The sequence below is a fragment of the Oncorhynchus masou genome, chromosome 10, assembly GCF_036934945.1.
Source record: "Oncorhynchus masou masou isolate Uvic2021 chromosome 10, UVic_Omas_1.1, whole genome shotgun sequence".
NCBI lineage: Eukaryota > Metazoa > Chordata > Actinopteri > Salmoniformes > Salmonidae > Oncorhynchus > Oncorhynchus masou.
In genome coordinates, this window is record NC_088221.1 from 5,734,732 (window position 1) to 5,760,169 (window position 25,438).

Sequence of the window (25,438 nt, forward strand, 5' to 3'; positions counted from 1 at the left end):
AGGGACAGCTCGGGACTGAGGGGCAGCTCGGGACTGAGGGACAGCTCGGGACTGAGGGACAGCTCGGGACTGAGGGACAGCTCGGGACTGAGGGGCAGCTCGGGACTGAGGGGCAGCTCGGCACTGAGAGGCAGCCCAGCACTGAGAGGCAGCCCAGTACTGAGAAAAAGCCCAGTACTGAGAAAAAGCCCAGTACTGAGAAAAAGCCCAGCCAGGAAGTTGAATCCGGCAGATCCTGGCTGACTGGCGGATCCTGGCTGACTGGCGGATCCTGGCTGACTGGCGGACCCTGGCCGACTGGCGGATCCTGGCTGACTAGCAGATCTGGCAGATCCTGGCTGACTGGCGGATTCTGGCTGACAGGCAGATCTGGCAGATCCTGGCTGACTGGAGGATCCTGGCTGACTAGCAGATCTGGCAGATCCTGGCTGACTGGCGGATCCTGGCTGACTGGCGGATCCTGGCTGACTAGCAGATCTGGAAGAGTCTGGTTGACTGGCAGATCTGGAAGGGTCTGGTTGACTGGCAGATCTGGAAGAGTCTGGTTGACTGGCAGATCTGGAAGAGTCTGGTTGACTGGCAGATCTGGAAGAGTCTGGCTGACTGGCAGATCTGGAAGAGTCTGGTTGACTGGCAGATCTGGAAGAGTCTGGTTGACTGGCAGATCTGGAAGAGTCTGGTCGACCGGCAGAGTCTGGCTGACTGGAAGAGTCTGGCTGACTGGCAGATCTGGAAGAGTCTGGTCGACTGGCAGATCTGGAAGAGTCTGGCTGACTGGAAGAGTCTGGCTGACTGGAAGAGTCTGGCTGACTGGCAGATCTGGAAGAGTCTGGCTGACTGGAAGAGTCTGGCTGACTGGCAGATCTGGAAGAGTCTGGTTGACTGGCAGATCTGGAAGAGTCTGGCTGACTGGAAGAGTCTGGCTGACTGGAAGAGTCTGGCTGACTGGCAGATCTGGAAGAGTCTGGTTGACTGGCAGATCTGGAAGAGTCTGGCTGACTGGAAGAGTCTGGCTGACTGGCAGATCTGGAAGAGTCTGGCTGACTGGAAGAGTCTGGCTGACTGGCAGATCTGGAAGAGTCTGGTTGACTGGCAGATCTGGAAGAGTCTGGCTGACTGGAAGAGTCTGGCTGACTGGAAGAGTCTGGCTGACTGGCAGATCTGGAAGAGTCTGGTTGACTGGCAGATCTGGAAGAGTCTGGCTGACTGGAAGAGTCTGGCTGACTGGAAGAGTCAGGCTGACTGGCAGATCTGGAAGAGTCTGGCTGACTGGCAGATCTAGCTGCTCCATGCAGACTAGTAGCTCAGGCTGCTCTATGCAAACTGACAGCTCTGGCTGCTCCATGCAGACTAACAGCTTAGGCTGCTCTATACAGACAGGAGGCTCCGGCAGCGCTGTAGAGGAGGAAGGCTCTAGAACCGCTTAACAGACGGGAGACTCCGACAGCGCAGGAGAGGGAGAAAGCGCTGGCTGCGCTGAACAGACAGGAGACTCCAGCAGCGCTGTAGAGGAGGAAGGCTCTAGAACCGCTGAACAGACGGGAGACTCCGACAGCGTAGGAGAGGGAGAAAGCGCTGGCTGCGCTGAACAGGCGAGGTGCACTGAAGGCCTGATGCGTGGTGCTGGCACTGGTGGTATTTTGGCCGAGGACACGCACAGGAAGCCTAGTGCGGGGAGCTGCTACTGGAGGGCTGGGGTGTGGAGGTGGTACTGGATAAAGGCCAGGCACAGGAAGCCTGGTGCGGGGAGCTACTACCGGAGGACTGGTGTGTGAAGGTGGCACAGGATGGACTGGACCGTGAAGGTGTACTGGAGAGCCTGAATGCAGGACTGGCACAGGACGTGCAAGGCTAGGTAGGTACTCAGGAGGCTTAGTGCGTGAGGCTGGCACACTTTCCACCAGCCGACTAACACGCACCTCAGGACTAGTATGGAGTGCTGACCCAGGTGCCATTAAATCCCCGACACGCTCCGTCGGCCGAATATTATATCTAAAGCACAAAACTAGCAACTCCCTCATTAAACTCTCCTCCAATTTCCCCATTAACTCCTTCACAGTCTCTGCTTCGCTCACCTCCAACACTGGTTCTGACCTCCTCCTTGGCTCTTCACAATAAACAGGGAGAGTTGACTCAGGTCTGTCTCCTGACTCAGCCACTCCCCCTGATAGCCCCCCCCCAAAAAAATTTGGGGGCTGCTTTTCGGGCTTCCATCCACGTCGCCGTGCTGCCTCCTCATACTTGCGTCTCTCCGCTTTAGCCGCTTCTAATTCCTCCTTGGGGCGGCGATATTCACCTGGCTGAGCCCAGGGTCCTTTTCCGTCCAGTTCCTCCTCCCATGTCCAATTCTCCAAATGGTGTAGCCTCTCCCACTGAAGCTGCTTCTGTTGTTTATTGTGTAGCTCCTGTTTGCGCTGCTCCTGCCTGTTGACACGCTGCTCGGTCCGTGTTTGGTGGGTGATTCTGTAACGGCGTTCTTTTGTTGTTGAAGGAGAGTCGGACCGAAATGCAGCGTGTAAGTTACTCATGTTTATTAGGTGAAGACAAAACGAACGAACTAACACGAATAACTAATAAATACAAAAAACAAAAAAAAACAGAACGAAACCTAATACAGCCTGACTGGTTTTTATAAAAATAATTTATTATCTTCAGTACCATTCATTCTTTACAAATCATAATTTACATACATACACAAATAAAGATATTTTTAATTAAACTAATTAAATTAAACTAAACATAAACTCCAAACAAAACCTCAGGGGAGCATCTTCCCTCCCCGTTACCCTACAAAACACCTTTCCCTATCTCCCCGTCCCTAATCTATCCTCTTACAAATCTAAATGACACCCAGCCCTAAACCCCCCTTCCACCTCTCCCGAGCAGCATGCTGCCCCCACTTCCTCTCCTCCCTCTTCATCCTCCCCCTCAAATCTCCTTCCACTCTCCTCACTATCCCTTCCATCCCCCAATCTCTCCCTGTCTTCACCATGTTCTGCCTGGCTTCCCACAGCCCCCGTTTAAAGAGACTCATGAGAAGCCAGAGCAGAAACCTGTCACTATCTGTCCCTCTCACTCTCCCTACACCCCTCTCTAACCTGGACCACGTCAATACAAAATCCCCCTTTACCAAACCTAACAACACCCGTGCCCTAGCCCATACTACTCCGGCAAAGGCACAGTCCCAAAAGACAAGACGCACAGTCTCCTCCCTGCCACAAGAGGATCTTGGACAGGTGGGGGATTGCACTAAACTAAACCGGTACAAGATGGAACGTACCAGCAAACACTTATGAAGGCTCAACCAATTCAGATCCTTGAGCCTGTTGTCCAGACCCCGCACCTGCACTCCCTCCCAGACCGCTTCCGAGATGCCTACTACAGGCGCCCGACTCTCTGCCTTTCTGACCTCCTCGTACAGGTGCCTATGATCTAAACCTACTCGGGCAACTTCAACCTCAGGGTGCGCACGCAGCCACTTGGCCGCATGACCAAAGTGCCACGGCAGCTGTTCCGCCCGAGGACCTGTGTTAGACCACACCATTATGCTTCTCGCCTGATACGAGAAAAACACCCGCAGGAAGTAACCGGACGAGTGTATCACTGGCTGAGCAAGCTCCGTTAACAAGAAAGAAACAAAAATTGTGTCCAGCTTGAGGGGGAAATGTGGTACCCCCCTACCTCCCTCCCCGATGGGACAGATCATACGTGCCCTGGCGACCCACTCATACCTGCCACTCCACATAAACTGAAACACAAGCTTCACTAGAGGCCTTCTCAGACAAACCGGCAATGGGTAGATGTATGCCAAATACAAAAGCGACGGCAACACATCCACCTTTAGGACCAGGACTTTGCCCATAACAGACAAATACCTAGCTTTCCACATTGCTAGCTTCCTCTGTACCACTGCAATACACATGTTCCAGTTTAGCGTCGCAGAGCCGGAGGTCTCAAAATGGACCCCGAGAATCCTCAGGGCCCCCTCACAGAGAGATAACCCCCCAGGCACATCCGTTCTACCGCGCCATCTTCCGAAAAACTTGACGGAAGACTTTGCATGGTTCAGAACTGCTCCCGACACTCGAGTGAAATCCCCAAAGATGGCAAGGGACCTTGTCAGGCACGAGTCCTTGCACAACAACAAGGACGTGTCGTCGGCGTACTGCGTCATCTTAACACGCAGTCCACCACTTCCAGGGATCAGCAGACCTCCAGGGATCAGCAGACCTTCCACCCCTGTGTCTGCCCTAATGGCAGCCCCCAGAGGCTCCATGTACAGAATGAAGAGGAGAGCCGAGAGTGGACACCCCTGCCTGACCCCAGACGAGAGGTCAAAAACGTCACCCAAGTGACTATTTACACTAACTCGGCACCCCGCTCCGACATATAATGTACGAATCCATCCTATAAACTTCTCCCCAAATCCTAATCGACCTAACACTCTGAATAAAAAGGATCTATTCACGCGATCGAAGGCTTTCGCCTGATCTAGCGCTGTTACCATAAAAGGCAGTCCTCTATCTTCAACCCAAGAGATGGAGTCCCTGATTAACTGTAGGTTCCATCTAATAGAGCGGCCCTCTACCCCGCACGTCTGATCCTCATGAACGACGTAGGGAAGGGCTGTGCGCAACCGGTCTGCTAAAACCTTTGCAAGTAGCTTGTAATCTACACACAGCATGGTCAACGGCCGCCAGTTGCCAAGGTCAGTTACTTCCCCCTTCTTATATAAAAGTGACAGCACACCAACAGCCATTGATCCCCCGGGACCCCGTCTCAAGGATGGCCTTCAAGACTTCGAGGACCACTGGTCCAAGTATACCCCAAAACTTGAGATAAAACTCAGCCGGCAGCCCATCCATCCCAGGCACCTTCCCTTTTCCCATCCTCCTAAGAGCGCTCTCAACCTCTTCTAGTGAAATCTGGGCCTCCATCACTTCTCTAATGTCCTCCGGCAACCGCCTGGACAAGTGTTCTAAAAACACATTTCCCTGCTCTACATCTATTTCCCTTTCCTTAAATAAACCTTGGAAATGATCAGTTGTCACCCTGACCATATCCTCTGGTTCTCTAACTATACTACCATTTTCTTCCCTAACACCATGCATTACCTTCCTACTCTGTCTTGCCCTAACCAACTTAAAGAACATAGCAGAACAAGTCTCATTATGTTCTAGAAAGCCGCTATGCGCACGCTCCAGCCTTCCGCTCGAGCCTTCCGCTCCTGCAACTCCCTGAGCTGCGCCTTTAGGGTTGAGGATCTCTCCCAGTCAAACGACCCGCCGAGGTTGCCTGCCTCGTATTCGAGTTCAATTAACCTTTGGATACGATCCACCTCCCTCCTCTCCTCCCTTTTTTTCCTCTTGCAATACCCTATTATAAAAGCCCTAATCCTCACCTTAACTAATTCCCACCACTCTAACACCCCCTCGCACATGGACCGGAGACCCTCAAGCCTCCTAAAGAAAACATAAAACCCGTCAACAAAAGCCTGCTCCTCCAGCACATCCCGATCTAGCTTCCAGTACCCCAAAGAGGCAGACCGACGACCCCACCTGCAGGAGCACCCCGTCGTCATCTGAAAAGAAAACAGGCAACAGCCGCCCAGACAACTTTCCCAAAGACCTGGGTACAAAAATATAATCGAGCCTCCGCTCAACCCCCCTGGAGTTACGCCATGTAGGACCGTCCATTTTCGGAGTAGTGTGCATACCACCATCTACCAGACCATGGCAAGCCATTAGCCTAGCAATGGCGCCTGCACTGTTATCCCCCCCTCTTCCTAAATCTGTATTAAAATCCCCCCCTATCACTAATTTCTTATTTGTAACACACAGGGGCGTCAGACAGTCCACCATCTCCTTCCTGTCTGCCACCACCTGTGGCCCATACACCACCACTAATCTAAATGTACACTCCCTTATCGTGACATCCACCCCTATAACCCTCCCCTGCATTGCAACAAAGGAATCTTCCACTTTTACCTCCCTGTGCCCACACAAAATCCCTACCCCAGATGAGTGCACCCCCCCTACACCCCAAACCGACTCTCCCTTGTCCCACTCCCTCTTAAATCTACTAACATCCCCTCCATCCCTCAGGTGAACCTCCTGTAATAAACAAAAATCAAAACCCACACCCTCCAAATAACTAAAAACCACCCTCCTCTTAACAATATCTCTTAAACCCCTTACATTTAAACTAACAAAAGTAAAATTAGACTCCATGAAGGAAATAAAATAAAACATGTAATATACTCAAATACTAAACCCAGACAGAAAAGAAAACAAAAACAGGAGACTCACCCGATGCTCCCCTGCTCCATATCTACCGGTGAGAAAACCATCTGTAATCCCGACATCCCCCCCTCTTCCTCCATCACACCATCCCAGGATGCAGGAATAGTGTTTGGCTTTGGGGTGCCCTGCACCCTGGGTCTACCCCCACAATCCTCCCCCTTCGCAGTGTTGCAGCTGGTTTGGAAGAAAATTGGGGAGGCTGAGTCCCCAAACAAAAAACTCCCCACCTCCTCCTGTACCCAGTCCTGAGTCTTGTTAGGTGTGTCCCCACCCAAATGAAGTTGAGAGTCTTGGGAAACCAGCAGCAACCCAGAGGTTTCTCCCACCCCCATCACTCTCTTGGCCATCCCCTCCCCCTCACTGTCGGCCAATCGCACCCTCCTCTTCATTCTCTTCTTTGGTGATGGCGGCAGTGGAGAGATACCACCCCCTCCCCCGCCAGCTCCTCCACCATACCCCTCATCTCTTCCACCATGTCACTTTCCCCCCAGTCCACTTGCTCTTCCACCGTCTTCTTCTCTACCATTCCTCCCTCACTTTCTTCTCTCTCATTCTCCTCCACTCGGTTGCCTTCTTCCACCGCTTTTCCTGGTTCTCCTACTCCCGTGCCTTCCGTTTCCTTCTCTCTTCCATCCACCGCTTCTTGCTCCTCTTCCTTCCTTGTGTCCTTCCCCTCTGGACTTGTAGTCTTGTCATGAGACATGTTTCCTTCCCCTCCTCTTCTTCCCCCATCCCCCGCTCCTGCTCCCCCCCCAGCCGCAGACGCATATGACCTCTGACGGGCCGGGCACTCCCGCCACAGGTGTGCTGACGAGCCACACCCATGGCATGTCTTAGGCTTGTCACAATCCCTTGCCTCGTGATCCTCAGATCCACAAAATCTGCATTTTCTCATGCTGCACGAGGCGAAAATGTGTCCATAGGCCATACAGCGCCTGCAAAATGGGGGCTGACGTGCATAAAACAAAGTCCCCCTGTCAGCCCCAAGGGAGAACATAGCAGGAGGATGAAGGTATCCACCATGTCCCTTTGGGTCCTCCCTGAGGAGGGCCTGGAAACCTCTCCTCCCATTCCAAAACCCAAGGGAGTCTTTGAGGTGCCTAGCTGAGGAAACGTTATCCATGTATCTCCCCAGAAAAGCCCTCACCTCTTCATCCTTAACGTAAGGGTTGTACATGTTAACAGTCACAACCCTAAAGTTATTCTTCGCCAGACTTGATATTTCGTAGTGGCACATCGGCCTCTCACCTCCCAATGCTCTTGCCCTTCTAAGGATATCATCATGTTTTTCTTCAGAATATAGCGCGACGTCGTATGCTCCCTCCAACGAGTTGCCTTGGAAACAAAAAACGTCCTTCACCGTCAGCTTTAGAATCCCCATCAATATAATTCTTCCAAAAGATTCTCGTCCTAACGGCTCCAACTCCTTTTCCTTCCAAGCAAAACGAATCGTGTTAGCCAGCCCAATCCCAGGGATCGACCGTGATGATGTATTTAGCACCATCTCCGCAAGGAGAATGGCGCTCGTTATTTTCTCTTCCGATACAAGAAAAAACGAAAATCCAAAAGTGACCACAACTGACTGGTGCAAACTACACAGAGACAGGAACAATCACCCACGAAATGCAAAGCGAAATCAGGCTACCTAAATACGGTTCCCAATCAGCGACAACGAGAAGCAGCTGACTCTGATTGAGAACCGCCTCAGGCAGCCAACCTAATTAACACACACACACACACACACCCCTAATCAACTACAATCACAAACACTACAAACCCCAATACGAAAATACAATACATAATAACCCTGTGTCACACCCTGGTCTGACTAACTAATAAACTAAAACACAAAATACTAAGACCAAGGCGTGACATTTACAGTCTGTTTAATAAATATTTTTGCCTGCAGATGTGTATTTCTACTTATAGACCATATATTCACTAATTCATCACATGAAGATTATTTTTAAACCATGATCCAACATGTATGCACCTTATATACATTTTAAAAAGTATAGCATTATTCTCTGGGATGGAAAGGTGGGTGGGATTGGGGTGGGGGGTTGGAGCTGTTCTTTGTGAGAGAAAAAAAACTAACAATTCTGCAATTGTATATTTGAAATATATATAGAAAAATATATGTGATTTGATATTGAGATAAAAACAACTGCATTGGGACTTTAAATATTTGAAAATTCCTTTCAATTAAACCGAGAGGATATTTGTCAGGCCATGGTTGCATGTAATTGCTCTCCTCTGAACTTAAATTAACTCAAGCACACTCCAACTCGAAAGTAGCCCTTTCGGCAAGCATTTCTAAAGCCCCCGTTAAAAAGCTCCTCACTTTAAGCAAATGACGTTACTCATATGTCCTTGAAAAACATGGCCAAAGTGGCAAAGTGAATATTTATGTATTCTGTAATTGCCTTCAAATTGTTTCATCATGAAGGTTAATGTTGCCTTCCCACTGTGACTAAAGTCTCTCCAAAATGCATAATGATGTAGTATAATGCAAAGTTAGCACCCTACAAACTCATGTTCCATTCTAAATGCATTACACCTAGATGTAACCATTTCTGAGGATGTTTCTTCCGATCCACCTGTTATTATAAATCCATTTATGTTTGTTGGGCTAGTATAGTGAGATTTCAGTCTCAACAACAGTTACAACATTACATTGGGTGGATTATGAGAGCAGAGAATAGGAGAGGAGAGAGACAGTATCATGGCATACAGATCAATGGAAGCGTTTAACGACCACAAAGACACCCCGACAATTACAGAGACAGAACATTTGATGATGACAACAACATCAACAACACCACAATGCGTATCCAGACAAACTGTCTGACCATGCAAACATAGACCTCAAATACCTCAAAGAGATCCTGGAATGAATGGATTGGAAACATCAGAATGTGAGACATACGTTCTAAGTGTGAGAACTCTGTCCGAAAGAATACACTTTTGAAAGCTTTTGAGAGTTGAGCACATATTTAAATTTGAGTTTTTCGTTATTATGGTCTAAATTAATAAATTATGAGTTGGGGTAATGAGTATGTTTAGGAATCATTGTCGCAGGCACTCCTGGAGTGAGTAAAAGTCCAGGTTGGTTTGATCACGTGAGAAAATCACTTACACAGAAATTGGAGCGAAATAAATCACTGCACTCTAAAAGGTGACAAACAAACATTCTCTGGCTTCAGAAGTAGGGGAGGACTACTTTCTTACATGGACATCATGTTTATGTGAGTGCAGAATAACAGCAAAAGGACTGTAAAACATTCTGGTCAGTGTCTTGGTCTTCCATCTACTCAAACATCTAGAAAATATCATAACTCAAAAATCGCAGAGAGGGAAAGAACAAGAGTAGGAGTATGTCAGTCCTGGCTTGTTTCAAGCAACACGGAACTGTTTTGATTAACCCGGCAAGAACAAAGCTCGAAGGTCAAATTCCCTGTGGAAGAAAAACTGACTAGTTCAGGTCACGTGACAGCCTTTGCACACTATTACTTCACATCTTGTGGTTAGCAATATTTGTGTTGGGGTAATTGAGGAGCGTCCAGCAGAGGGTCTATTATTTTTCTACATGAAGCAGCCACCCTGAAACAAACAACTGAATACCCCATATACTTCATGTCAGGCCTTCTCAAAGACAGTCTCTTGTAATGACTGGTTTATACCCACCAAATATTCCAACAAAGAATGATGCTTTCAATATCCTTATTTTCACAAATTGTAGGGGAAACTATTTCACTCACATTCATTGAAATGCGTAAATACTGGGCAGTTACTTTGTGAACTAAACAATAATAATATAAATAAAAAAATACGCACTGGACATGGTTTCAATTCAACAATAAGCAAGGTAAGACACTGATTAATAAAACAAAAAACAAGCAAAGTTGCAAACGAGTTGAAGATTTTATGTTCAACAACAGTGTATGCAGTATGATGGACTGACTGGTTTATTTTTTTCTTTATTTCACCTTTATTTAACCAGGTAGGCAGGTTGAGAACAAGTTCTCATTTACAATTACGACCTGGCCAAGATAAAGCAAAGCAGTTCGACACCTAAAACAACACAGAGTAAAACAAACATACAGTCAATAATACAGTAGAAAAATAAATCCATATATAATGTGAGCAAATGAGGTGAGATAATGGAGGTAAAGGCAAAAAATGCCATGGTGGCAAAGTAAATACAATATAGCAAGTAAAACATTGGAATGGTAGATTTGCAGTGGAAGAATGTGCAAAGTAGAGATAGAAATAATGGGGTGCAAAGGAGCAAAATAAATAGTTGTTTGGGCTAAATTATAGATGGGCTATGTACAGGTGTAGTAATCTGTGAGCTACTCTGACAGCTGGTGCTTAAAGCTAGTGAGGTAGATAAGTGTTTCCAGTTTCAGAGAATTTTGTAGTTCGTTCCAGTCATTGGCAGCAGAGAACTGGAAGGAGAGGCGGCCAAAGGAAGAATTGGTTTTGGGGATGACCAGTGAAATATACCTGCTGGAGCGTGTGCTACGGGTGATTGTTGCTATGGTGAGCAGTGAGCTGAGATAAGGTGAGGCTTTACCTAGCGAAGACTTGTAGATGAGCTGGATCCAGTGGGTTAGTCGACAAACATGTAGTGAGGGCCAGCCAACGAGAGCATACAGGTTGCAGTGGTGGGTAGTATATGGGGCTTTGGTGACAAAACGGATGGCACTGTGACAGATTACATCCAGTTTGCTGAGTAGTGTTGGAGGCTGTTTTGTAAATGACGAAGTCAAGGATCAGTAGGATAGACAGTTTTACGAGGGTGTGTTTGGAAGCATGAGAGAAGGAGGCTTTGTTGTGAAATAGGAAGCCGATTCTAGATATAATTTCGCATTGGAGATGCTTAATGTGAGTCTGGAAAGAGAGTTTACAGTCTAACCAGACACCTAGGTATTTGTATTTGTCTACATATTTGTCTACATAAGTCAGAACCATCCAGAGTAGTGATGCTAGTCGGGCGGGAGGGTGCGGCCAGCAATTGGTTGAAGAGCACGCACTTAGTTTTACTAGCATGGAGGTTTGTTAGCACATTCTCCAAAGAAGGGCCAGATGTATACATAATGGTGTCGTCTGCGTAGAGGTGGATCAGAGAATCACCAGCAGCAAGAGCGACATCAATGATATATATACAGAGAAAAGAGTCGGCTTGAGAATTGAACCCTGTGGCACCCCCATAGAGACTGCCAGAGGTCTGGACAACAGGCCCTCCAATTTGACACTGAATTCTACCTGAAAAGTAGTTGGTGAACCAGGCGAGGCAGTCATTTGAGAAACCAAGGCTGTTGAGTTTGCTGATAAGAATGTGGTGATTGACAGTCGAAAGCCTTGGCCATATCGATGAATATGGCTGCACAGTATTGTCTTTTATCAATGGCGGTTATGATATCGTTTAGGACCTTGAGCATGACTGAGGTGCACCCATGACCAGCTCGGAAACCAGATTGCATAGTGGAGAAGGTACGGTTGGATTCAAAATGGTCGGTGGTTGGCTCACTCCGACTGGCCGTTGGACTGCGGGTGGAATCCGGAGGACAGGCAGGCTGACGACCCAATGAGCGCGCAGAACGCCTTCCAGAACCGGGATGAGAACTGCGGACCCTGGTTAGAGACCATGTCCACCGGGAGTCTGTGGATCCAGAAGATGTACTGCACCATAAGCTGGCCCTTCTCTTTGGCCAGTGGTAGTTTGGGGAAATGATTGAAGCTGGTGGCTTTGGTGTTGCCCTCAGATGGGGGGAGACCCGTGATGAAATCCAGGGATATATGGGACCAGGGATGGTGAGGGACAGGCAGTGTTTGGAGAAGACCAACCGAAGCTTTCCGAGGAGTCATGTTCTGTGCACAGATCGTGCAGGCGGCGACAAATGCGGCCACAGCCAGCACCATAGTGGCCCACCAAAAGCGTTGTTGCACGAAGGCCAGGGTCCAACGGGAGCTCGGGTGTCAGGCAAGCCTGGAGGAATGGGCCCACTCCAGGACTGTGGAGCGAACAGCGTTAGGCACAAACACCCGATTATCTCACTTGCCTTTAGTTGAGGCGCTTGGTGGTGCGGAGATACTCTAGGTTTTTGTGTTCGGTCCACACAATGAATGAATGTTCCGCCCCTTCTAGCTAGTGCCTTCATTCCTCCAATGCACACATCGTAGTTCCTCTCCATGGCATTGAAGCACAGGGATGCAGTTAACTACACTAGGATACGGGGCAGCATTGGGAATTTTGGATGAAAAGCGTGCCCAAATAAATATTCCTGCTACTCAGTCCCAGAAGATAGGATATGCATATAATTAATAGATTTGGATGGCAAACACTCTAAAGTTTCCGAAACTGTTAAGATAATGTCTGTGAGTATAACAGAACTGATATGACAGGCCAAACCCAGAGGAAAATTTCTTGTTTCTCCTTTCCTATTGGCGAAGCTTTTGTCCTGTTGAAATATTATTGATTATTTATGACAAAAACAACCACAGGATTGATTTTAAACATTGTTTGGCATGTTTGTACTAACTTTTATTGTACTTAAAAAAAATGTGTCTGGAATTAGTGCATGCACCTTCTGCATTCGGATTACTGGACAAAACGCTCAAACAAAAAGGAGGTTTTTGCTCATAAAGAGGGACATTATCGAACAAAGCAAACATGTATTGTCTAACATGGAGACCTGAGAGTGCCACCAGATTAATATAATCAAAGATAAGTGATTAATTTTAATGCTATTTCTGACTTTTGTGACACCTCTCCTTGTTTGGAAAATGGCTGTATGGGTTTCTGTGGCTAGGAGCTAACCTAACATAATCGCATAGTGTGCTTTCGCCGTAAAGCATTTTTGAAATCTGACTCAGCGGTTGCATTAAGGAGTTAAGTTTATCAATATTTCCATGCTTAACACTTGTATCGTTTATCAATGTTTTTGATGAGTATTTCTGTTATTTGATGTGGCTCTCTGCACTTTCACCGGATGTTTGTTTGAAACAATGCATTTCTGACCATAATGCGCCAATGTAAACTGAGATTTTTGGATATAAATATGAACTTTATCGAGCAAAAACATACATGTATTGTGTTACATGAAGCCATATGAGTGCCATCTGATGAAGATTATCAAAGGTTAGTGACTAACTTTATCTCTATTTCTGCTATTTGTGACTCCCATCTTTGGCTGGAAAAATGGCTGTGTTTTTCTGTGACGAGGTACTGACGTAACATAATCATTTGGTGTGCTTTCGCATTAAAGCCTTTTGAAATCCGACACTGTGACTGGATTTACAAGAAGTTTGTCTTTAAAATGGTATGAGACACTTGTATGTTTGAGGAATTTTAATTATGGGATTTCTGTTGTTTTGAATTTGGCACCCTGCAATTTCACTGGCTGTTGTCGAGGTGGGACGCTAGTGTGGGACGCTACCAGAGAGGTTTAAGGTCCAGGGCAGTACGTTGGGACGGGACAGCCCCCAATCCGAAATCTGAAGCATCGGCCTCCACAACGAACTGACGGGAAGGCTCAGGATGAACCAGGATAGGAGCAGTTCTGAAGTTGTGTTTAAGGTCCCGGAACGCCGGTCAGTGGCAGAGGACCACGTGAATGGAAACTTGGTAGAGGTGAGTGCAGACAGGGGGAGGCCAGGATGCTGTAACCCAGGATGAAGCGGCGATAAAAGTTGGCAAACCCCAGGAATTCCATCACTGCTCTCACCTTCTCGGGATCCATCTGGACACTCCCAACAGTGATGATGTAGCCCAGAAAGGGAATGGTGGAGCAATGGAACTCACACTTTTCCACCTTAACCTCTTGCGACGAGCAAACCCGTATCCGGAAGCGTAATCATAGCCTCAAACGCATTAGCATAACGCAGCGGACATAAGTACCCCTAGAAACTTTTCCTAAACATGAAGATCGCAAATGAAATGAAATAAATATATTCAAACACAAGCTTAGCCTTTTGTTAATAACACTGTCATCTCAGATTTTCAAAATATGCGTTACAGGCATTTGTGTAATTTTATCATGGCATAATGCTATGCTAGCTCTGTTGGCAGCAGGCAACATTTTTACGAAAATAAGAAAAGCAACCAAATTAAATCATTTACCTTTGAAGAACTTCGGATGCTTTCACTGAGGAGACTCCAAGTTAGATAGCAAATGTTCCTTTTTTCCAAAAATATTATTTTTTGTAGGCAAAATAGCTCCCGTTTCTTCATCATGCTTGGCTGAGAAATAGACCGGAAAATGCTGCAACTATAATGCCAAACTTTTTTCAAAATTTGCTACATAATATCGACAGAAACACGGCAAACGTTGTTTAGAATCAATCCTCAAAGGAGTTTTTAATATATATATTCGATAATATATCCGTCGAGGCAATTGATTTCTCATAAGCGATTGGAAAAATGGCTACCTCAGTATTTTACGCAAGGTTTTCTGCGGGAGACACCATGTGACCACATGCCATATATGGCCCCTTACAGCCATTCTTCAAGGGAAATGCCTGAAAAGACATCACAATGCTGTAGACACCTTGGGGAAAACGTTAGCTCATTCGTAGCTCATTCACAGCCATATAAGGAGTCATTGGCATGAGAAGGTTTCAAAAAATGCGGCACTTCCTGGTTGGATTTTTATCTGGGTTTCGCCTGTAACATCAGTTCTGTGGCACTCACAGACAATATCTTTGCAGTTTTGGAAACGTCAGAGTGTCTTCTTTCCAAAGCTGTCAATTATATGCATAGTCGAGCATCTTCTCGTGACAAAATATCTTGTTTAAGACGGGAATGTTTTTCATCCAAAAATTAAAATAGCGCCCCCTTTTTCCAGCTAGGCAGGGGCATGCACCAACACTCAGACACCATTTACAAATGAGGCATTTGTGTTTTCGTAAGTCAGCAGGGATGACCAGGGATGTTCTCTTGATTCATCCATGAATTGTACCATTTTCCTGTCCTGGTAAGCATTCAAAATGTAGAGTACTTTTACGTGTCAGGGAAAATGTATGGAGTAAAAAGTTATCCATTTTAAATTCAGGCTTTAACACAATAAAATGTGGAAAAAGTGTTGTGAATACTGTATGCCCTTGAACCGATTATATTTATAATCGCACACAGAAGAAGTTTTGAGGATAATTTAGTTGCTAATGGCAGCCTGCAATACCCCTGGTTGGTCTTCAACTTGAGTTACGTAATGAGAGGGGTCAGCACTGAGCTAAACTGCAATGTCACTTCCTGAAGTAGCTCAAACTGCGAATGTTATGTCTCTATGAGACGCCATCTTACCCGACTTCATTGGCTTCAATGTGCTATTGAGTCTTCACATAGGAATGAATGGTGTCACGTGATCAATGGATTTGTCCATTCATGTATACAGTCATTGTGGCATAGCCATGGTAGCCAAAATAATGGCCTGCAAAGCATTTTTATACATGACCTTAAGCATGATGGGAGGTTAATTGCTTAATTAACTCAGAAACCAAACCTGTGTGGAATCACCTGCTTTCAGTAGACTTTGTTTACATTATTTTGACAGTTACCTGTATGTTGTAATGACAAAAACTATATATAAAAAATGCCCCTTTAGTGAAAATCACTCTCAAGGGTTTGGAAGTATAACCTGGTATTTCATGGCCCTTTAGCAAGTCCCTCAAACTCACTTTTTGTGCTTCTACCGGGCTTCTATCCAAGATTGTGCTCCGTTACCCTGTAAACAATGACTACAGATGTTAGTAAAACAAAATTAACAAGGCATAGACGTTTTGGCTAAAAATAATTTATTTTAGTTTTGCTTTGTGCAACATCTGCATTGGTTAAAGTGGAACACTTCAAAGATCCTGTTCCACACAGTGCACAAATTTCCCCAGTCAGAACCAACAGCTCCCTCGGATTACAGCCATATAAAACTGACCCAGTTGCAACTCTGAGGCCAATGAAGTCCTGCTACTCCCACTCCCTCTCTCTCCATTTCTCATTCCCCTTCCATCATTCCAATCAGTGATGTTCTCCCCTCCCTCTCGCCACTTATCCATCAGTCCCCCTCTTCCACCCACTGCTTTCTCTCTCTCTCTCTCTCTCTCTCGCTCTCTCCTAACTCTAGCCTTTCTTTTCTCTTACATTCTTTCTTTTTTTCTCATCATCTCTCCATTTCCAATCTCCCACATCCTCTTGGACTCTTTGTGGTCCCAGTCTCAGTGTAACCTTTCTATGACTCACCATCCCACATGGAAACAGTTTCACTTCGGATGTGCAGGGGCTTTTTTATGATTAACAAAAATGTTGAAGGTTTGTGTCGTCTACCATGTTCACATCCCACCATTCACCATTCACTTTCTGAAGTTCTCAAAAAATCAGTGAACCCTTACTCAACTAATTTTGTTATAGCATCTTTGGTCCGACAGACGATTACGTGAAACCCAGAATGCATTGTATGTCAACAAACATGGCTCCACACATAGCTGGAATTAGCTTAGCTCATCATAATCAGTACAACCTTCAAAAAAGTATTTTACACACATAGTACGTACCCATTACAATCTCTGCAAGAATCAGACTGCATGATTTATTGAATTGAAAAATGTGAATAAAACAGTAAACATATCAATAATTGCCACACAAGACATTTTCTGATAGTGATTTATTGATACAAATGTTGCGTGCAGGCAGTCAATCACGTAACCTCTAACTCCCAATCTGAGCCATTCAGTGGTGTTGTTAGTATGTATCTAGTGAGCTAAGCTGTAACATTAGCGATGTTTTTCAAAAGGAGACAACTCACAAATGCGGAAATTCTGCAGATTAAAAAAATTCTGACAATGAGTCTGAAAGTCAGGAATCAGATTCTGACAGTGACAGTGAGGAGCTGCCCCCCAGACCGTGAGAACCCTGAATCTGAGGACCCCTTGTCCACAGACAGTCCCAGTTCCCTTTGAAGATGCTGGTGGTGATGGAGGCAGACCGACAGTGGATGAAGTACAGAAGTTCTGTGGTAGCTGGAAGGCTGCCAGTCATTTCACCCCTCCTGGTCCTGCGGTTTGCTTTGATGAATCTCAGTCTGGAGTGCAATGCCCCTTGCCATTTCCATCTGAGGCAGAGTGCTTCAAGATGTTTCTGACAGAGGAGCTGGTGGGAGACACAGTAGAGGAGACCAATCGCTACGCCTTGGAGCTACAGGAGAAGAGAGAGCCAGGAGTGAGGGGGACAACCACAATTACTGAATTGTATACCTTCCTGGTGACAGTCCTTCTCATGGGGATAGTAAAGAAGAACTCCCTAAGAGAATACTGGAGCACAGATCCTATGTTTGCAACCTCCTTCTTTGCCACCCTCTTTTCCCAAGTCTGCTTCCTCGTTCTGCTGCGATGACTGCATTTCATCAACAATGCTACTGCCATCCTAAATGACCCGTCAAACCAAATAAGAAATGTCAACAGCTAAGAGTAAAGTGGCAGGACAAACGAGACATCCAAATCAAATCAAATCAAATTTTATTTGTCACATACACATGGTTAGCAGATGTTAATGCGAGTGTAGTGAAATGCATCCATGTCCTCTCTTCTGTCCATACAGCAACCATGTCGGCCATAGGGAAGGTGGACCACTTGACAGGAGAAAGAAACATCAAACATGAGTAACGTTACATCGCGTGTCCGCGGTTATAAGGAATATACACAAATATATTATGCTCCATACACACAGTGAGCTACAGTAGAAACAGTATAACACGACATACAGAAACTATTATAACATAATAAGGCACTTACTTTGATAGAAATGCAGTCTGGATTTGAACATGGGTGTCTGTAGTGACACCTCTAGCATTGAGACGCTGTGCCTTAGACAGCTGCGCCACTTGGGAATCATAAAGCCACGGTAGCTTCAAAATATAACACATGCTAATACTTCTCTGACGCAATTAGCATTGTTTTCCAGAGCTAATAGAAGAATGTAGCTAGCTACCTAAGCATTGAGTATAACACCATAAAGGTTATGAAATGAGTAACGTTACCTCGCGTGTCCGCGGTAAAAGGAATATACAGACAAATATTATGCTACAGTAGGAACAACATAACACGACATGCAGAAACTATTATAACGTAAAACGGAACTTACTTTGATAGAAACGCACACATTTCCTAAGTTATCATTGGTAACGAAAACAACTATGACTGCGATGAAGGCAACAGACGGAAATGTGGAACACATGTGTGCAGGACAGGAGATGAGCAAATGCCTGCAGACTTGAACTGCACAAACAATTGGGAAGTGTTTGGGGAATTTTGTCCGGGTCAGAAATGTTTAAAAAGCGTTATTGTTCCGCAAAAGTAAAAATTACTACTTTTATGTGAATGAATGAGGCGGAACACACCTCAATTCAAACTTGTCTTAGAAAATAAAAAACTTGTTAGAAAATAATTTAAAATTGACAAGTAGAACAGGCTGCGTGCCTTGGTTTGAGGGCACTGGAATGGAGAGAACGTTCTAACATCATGTGCATAAAAAAAACACGCTGGACCATTAGAGATATTTGGAACTTGCGCATGAAAGGGTTAACTAATTATGTTTACTTCTGAAGGTAATTGGTTGCACCAGATCTTATTTAGGGGCTTCATAGCAAAGGGGTGAATACATATGCACGCACCACTTTTCCATTTTGAATTTGTTTTGAATTTTTTGAAACAAGTATTTTTTTTCATTTCACTTCACCAATTTGGATTATTTTGTGTATGTCCATTTCATGAAATCCAAATAAAAATCCATTTAAATTACAGGTTGTAACGCAACAAAATAGGAAAAACGCCAAGGGCATGAATACTTTTGCAAGGCACCGTCAGTATCATTTAGCTAATACCATTTTAAAGTTTATTAGGAAGTGTAAATTAACCTTAGCCTACAATGTCCGTAGCACCACAAAAATCCATTTAACATAATAAAACATTCTCCTACAAAATCCGTCTGTTTAACCCCCTAACGTTGATGAATGGAAGTATATTTGGAGATAGTTTAGTGCCTAAAATGAAGGGGAAAATAGTTTACTAATGTTTCTTATATCGCAGGATAGACACATCAAAATAAACTTATTTTAGATTTTTTGGGGGACTTTTTTTTTCATGTGGTGAATCTGTTTGTTATTCAATGTGTTTGTCACGCCCTGACCTTAGAGATCCTTTTATTTCTCTATTTTGTTAGGTCAGGGTGTGACTAGAGTGGGCATTCTAGTTTTTTGTTGCTAGGTTGGCCTAGTATGGTTCCCAATCAGAGGCAGCTCTCTATCGTTGTCTCTGATTGGGGATCATATTTAGGCATTCTTTTTCCACCTGTTTTGTGTGGGATCTTGTTTTTTTATTGTAGCCATGTTGCACTACAAAGCTGCACGTTCGTTTTTGTACTCTTTATTGTTTCGTTGCTGGTTCACATTAATTAACATGATGAACGCCTTCCACAATGCACCAATCCTTCCAACAGCGATCGTTACAGTGTTTGTATTGGCCAATAGCAGTAATGCAAAATTCAATGTTTCATCCAATATTTGATACCTTAAGGGGTCTTAAAATTCTCAATCAAATAGCTAAATAATACTTAGTATGACCATCTTTAAAACAATTCCATATGTTATATTACTTCTATCTTTAGTTGGGATAAGAGCGTCTGCTAAATGACTTAAAATGTAAATGTAAATGTAAAATAATGCAATATATAAAAATGAATACGCTTCCCAAGTTTTTATAGTTGTTTCAAAGTCTTCCCTTGTCTCTACCAAAATTATTATTAACATTTCTGGATCAACTGATTTCAGCATTCATCTGGAATAGCAAACATCCAAGAATAAATAAAAAAAAAACACTTAAAATAAGATGCCCTGAAGGTGTTTTAGCTTTAAGTAATTTAATATTCACATTTTGGCTTCATGCCCCTGAGACTTTTCTCTGTCTCTGCCTTTGTTAAATCAATTACACACATTACTGCATCCAAATTTACAGTTTTAATTTATTCTCTTAATATGGCTGCGATCCACGTACAGGGATCAACATTAGTGGAAATTTCAGAGTAACAACTAAAAATACAACGTCGTAACATTAAACATTCTTGAAAATGGAAGTGTCTTACATTCTTCAAAAGATTAGGATCTCGGTAATCAAACTATGTTTTCCGATTTAAAATAGCTATTACAGAGAACAAATACCATGCTTTTGTTTGAGAAGAGCAATCAACACCAAAAACATTTTCGGCCATGACAGTTTTTACACATTCACTTCTGAAGGTAAAATTCTGACGTACATTCTGATATCTTGCTCTTATTTCTCCTTCTGAGGGTCCCAGTGATCAAATGAAGTGCCGTTTTCTTTGATAAAATCCATTTTTTATACCCTAAATCAAAACATTTTGTAACACGTTTGTGCCGTGAATTCCATCTCTTTCAATTTTTTACGGAGCATTCGACGTAATTACACACGGTAAACCATCGTTTATCTAGTCATGGTTGGTTTCAGTGCATTCCTCTGGATGTTTGCAACACAGCCAAACGTCATTGTTTTTTTTTCGGGGAGTTTTGACCAAAGTGAACTGATTTGAAGACAACGAGACATGACTACCTTGCGCACCAATAATTTTAGCGTTGATTGACTGTATTTCTGCCCAATGACCACTGATCTTGAAATCTAGCTGGGTAGATAGCCAATGAGCTGAGGTAAACGCCAGTATGTAATGGTTTTGGGTTGGACCACCATTCCTTGTTTGTAAATGCACGCGTAAGGAACTTCATTCTTGCCTTGACTATCAGAGGAGTTGCTGTGACGCTTGTTACGCGCAGCAGTATTTCAGAAAGTTGTATTTTCAACGATTTCATTGAAGACATCATGGCGAATAAATCAGGAAAAGAGAAGTCAAAGTCTTAAGTGAAAGTGAAAAAGTGAGAGTGAGACAGATTTTTTGTTTGAGGAATCTTTGAGTGTTATGATTCAAACAGGAACTGAGGAGCTGTTTCTGCAAGGACAGGACATACTACTGGACAGGTAAGTGCTAATGCCGTTTTATGAAATATAAATATACACTGCACTGCTCAAAAAAAATAAAGGGAACACTTAAACAACGCAATGTAACTCCAAGTCAATCACACTTCTGTAAAATCAAACTGTCCACTTAGGAAGCAACACTGATTGACAATAAATGTCACATGCTGTTGTGCAAATGGAATAGACAACAGGTGGAAATTATAGGCAATTAGCAAGACACCCCCGATAAAGGAGTGGTTCTGCAGGTGGTGACCACAGACCACTTCTCAGTTCCTATGCTTCCTGGCTGATGTTTTGGTCACTTTTGAATGCTGGCGGTGCTCTCACTCTAGTGGTAGCATGAGGGGGAGTCTACAACCCACACAAGTGGCTCAGGTAGGTCATCCAGGATGGAACATCAATGCGAGCTGTGGCAAGAAGGTTTGCTGTGTCTGTCAGCGTAGTGTCAGGAGCATGGAGGCGATACCAGGAGACGTGGAGGAGGCCGTAGGAGGGAAACAACCCAGCAGCAGGACCGCTACCCCCGCCTTTGTTCAAGGAGGAGCAGGAGGAGCACTGCCAGAGCCCTGCATAATGACCTCCAGCAGGCCACAAATGTGCATGTGTCTGCTCAAATGGTCAGAAACAGACTCCATAAGGGTGTTATGAGGGCCCGACGTCCACAGGTGGGGGATGTGCTTACAGCCCAACACCGTGGAGGACGTTTGGCATTTGCCAGAGAACACCAAGATTGGCAAATTCGCCACTGGCGCCCTGTGCTCTTCACAGATGAAAGCAGATTCACACTGAGCACATGCGACAGATGTGACAGAGTCTGGAGACGCCATGGAGAACGTTCTGCTGCCTGCAACATCCTCCAGCTTGACCGGTTTGGCGGTGGGTCAATCATGGTGTGGGGTGGCAATTCTTTGGGGTCCGCACAGCCCTCCATGTGCTCGCCATAGCCTGACTGCCATTAGGTACCGAGATGAGATCCTCAGACCCCTTGTGAGACTATATGCTAGTGCGGTTGGCCCTGGGTTCCTCCTAATGCAAGACAATGCTAGACCTCATGTGGCTGGAGTGTGTCAGCAGTTCCTGCAAGAGGAAGGCATTGATGCTATGGACTGGTCCGCCCGTTCCCCAGACCTGAATCCAATTGAGCACATCTGGGACATCATGTCTCGCTCCATCCACCAATGCCACATTGCACCACAGACTGTCCAGGAGTTGGCGGATGCTTTAGTCCAGGTCTGGGAGGTCTGGGAGGAGATCCCTCAGGAGACCATCCACCACCTCATCAGGAGCATGCCCAGGCATTCTAGGGAGGTCATACAGGCACGTGGAGGCCACACACACTACTGAGCCTCATTTTGACTTGTTTTAAGGACATTACATCAAAGTTGGATCAGCCTGTAGTGTGGTTTGCCACTTTAATTTTGAGTGTGACTCCAAATCCAGACCTCCATGGGTTGATGAATTTAATTTAATTTAATTTCCATTGATAATTTTTGTGTGATTGTGTTGTCAGCACATTCAACTATGTAAAGAAAAAAGTATTTAATAAGAATATTTCATTCATTCAGATCTAGGATGTGTTATTTTAGTGTTCCCTTTATTTGTTGGAGAAGTGTATATATATATATATATAACACGGAACTGTTTTGATTAACTATATATATGTGTGTCTCAAATACATATATCTTAAATTAGAAAATATAAAATTCACTTGAGAGGATCAACAGTCAGGTTCTGCTCCTTTTGGCAACCTTTTCTTTCACTTGCATCTACTACTTTTTCTTCTTTCTTCTTTCTTTTTATTATTATACACTTTTACAGTCTGTTTAATAAATATTTTTGCCTGCAGATGTGTATTTCTACTTATAGACCATATATTCACTAATTTATCACATGAAGATTATTTTTAAACCATGATCCAACATGTATGCACCTTATATACATTTTAAAAAGTATAGCATTATTCTCTGGGATGGAAAGGTGGGTGGGATTGGGGTGGGGGGTTGGAGCTGTTCTTTGTGAGAGAAAAAAAACTAACAATTCTGCAATTGTATATTTGAAATATATATAGAAAAATATATAGAAAAATCTGTGATTTGATCTTGAGATAAAAACAACTGCATTGGGACTTTAAATATTTGAAAATTCCTTTCAATTAAACCGAGAGGATATTTGTCAGGCCATGGTTGCATTTAATTGCTCTCCTCTGAACTTAAATTAACTCAAGCACACTCCAACTCGAAAGTAGCCCTTTCGGCAAGCATTTCTAAAGCCCCCGTTAAAAAGCTCCTCACTTTAAGCAAATGAGTCAGGTTTACAAAAAAAACGTTACTCATATGTCCTCGAAAAACATGGCCAAAGTGGCAAAGTGAATATTTATGTATTCTGTAATTGCCTTCAAATTGTTTCATCATGAAGGTGAATGTTGCCTTCCCACTGTGACTAAAGTCTCTCCAAAATGCATAATGATGTAGTTTAATGCAAAGTTAGCACCCTACAAACTCATGTTCCATTCTAAATGCATTACACCTAGATGTAACCATTTCTGAGGATGTTTCTTCCGATCCACCTGTTATTATAAATCCATTTATGTTTGTTGGGCTAGTATAGTGAGATTTCAGTCTCAACAACAGTTACAACATTACATTGGGTGGATTATGAGAGCAGAGAATAGGAGAGGAGAGAGACAGTATCATGGCATACAGATCAATGGAAGCGTTTAACGACCACCAAGACACCCCGACAATTACAGAGACAGAACATTTGATGATGACAACAACATCAACAACACCACAATGCGTATCCAGACAAACTGTCTGACCATGCAAACATAGACCTCAAATACCTCAAAGAGATCCTGGAATGAATGGATTGGAAACATCCGAGTGTGAGACATACGTTCTAAGTGTGAGAACTCTGTCCGAAAGAATACACTTTTGAAAGCTTTTGAGAGTTGAGCACATATTTAAATTTGAGTTTTTCGTTATTATGGTCTAAATTAATAAATTATGAGTTGGGGTAATGAGTATGTTTAGGAATCATTGTCGCAGGCACTCCTGGAGTGAGTAAAAGTCCAGGTTGGTTTGATCACGTGAGAAAATCACTTACACAGAAATTGGAGCGAAATAAAACACTGCACTCTAAAAGGTGACAAACAAACATTCTCTGGCTTCAGAAGTAGGGGAGGACTACTTTCTTACATGGACATCATGTTTATGTGAGTGCAGAATAACAGCCAAAGGACTATAAAACATTCTGGTCAGTGTCTTGGTCTTCCATCAACTCAAACATCTAGAAAATGTCATAATTAAAAAATCGCAGATCGGGCAAGAACAAGAGTAGGAGTATGTCAGTCCTGGCTTGTTTCAAGCAACACAGAACTGTTTTGATTAACCTGGCAAGAACAAAGGTCGAAGGTCAAATTCCCTGTGGAAGAAAAACTGACTAGTTCAGTTCACGTGACAGCCTTTGCACAGTATTCCTTCACTTCTTGTGGTCGGCAATATTTGTGTTGGGGTAATTGAGGAGCGTCCAGCAGAGGGTCTATTATTTTTCTACATGAAGCAGCCACCCTGAAACAAACAACTGAATACCCCATATACAGTGGTGCAAAAACGTATTTAGTCAGCCATCAAATGTACACGTTCTCCCACTTAAAAAGATGAGAGAGGCCTGTAATTTTCATCATAGGTGCACTTCAACTATGACAGACAAAATGAGAGAAAAAAAATCCAGAAAATCACATTGTAGGATTTTTAATTAATTTATTTGCAAATTATGGTGGAAAATAAGTTTTTGGTCACCTACAAACAAGCAAGATTTCTGGCTCTCACAGACCTGTAACTTCTTCTTTAAGAGGCTCCTCTGTCCTCCACTCGTTACCTGTAGTAATGGCCCCTGTTTGAACTTGTTATAAGTATAAAAGACACCTGTCCACAACCTCAAATAGTCACACTCCAAACTCCACTATGGCCAAGACCAAAGAGCTGTCAAAGGACACCAGAAACAAAATTGTAGACCTGCACCAGGCTGGGAAGACTGAATCTGCAATAGGTAAGCATCTTGGTTTGAAGAAATCAACTGTGGGAGCAATTATTAGGAAATGG

At 44.2% G+C, this 25,438-nt stretch overlaps 1 long non-coding RNA gene across 1 annotated transcript; it reads right to left on the minus strand.

The window, feature by feature from the left end:
* Window positions 1–16,985: 16,985 nt before the first annotated feature.
* Window positions 16,986–18,540, minus strand: LOC135546912 (uncharacterized). The gene is made up of 4 exons (XR_010456632.1): window positions 18,436–18,540; window positions 18,087–18,199; window positions 17,826–17,923; window positions 16,986–17,490 (listed from the first exon to the last, which is right to left on the minus strand). It is a non-coding gene; the product is annotated as an uncharacterized LOC135546912 (long non-coding RNA).
* Window positions 18,541–25,438: the final 6,898 nt, after the last annotated feature.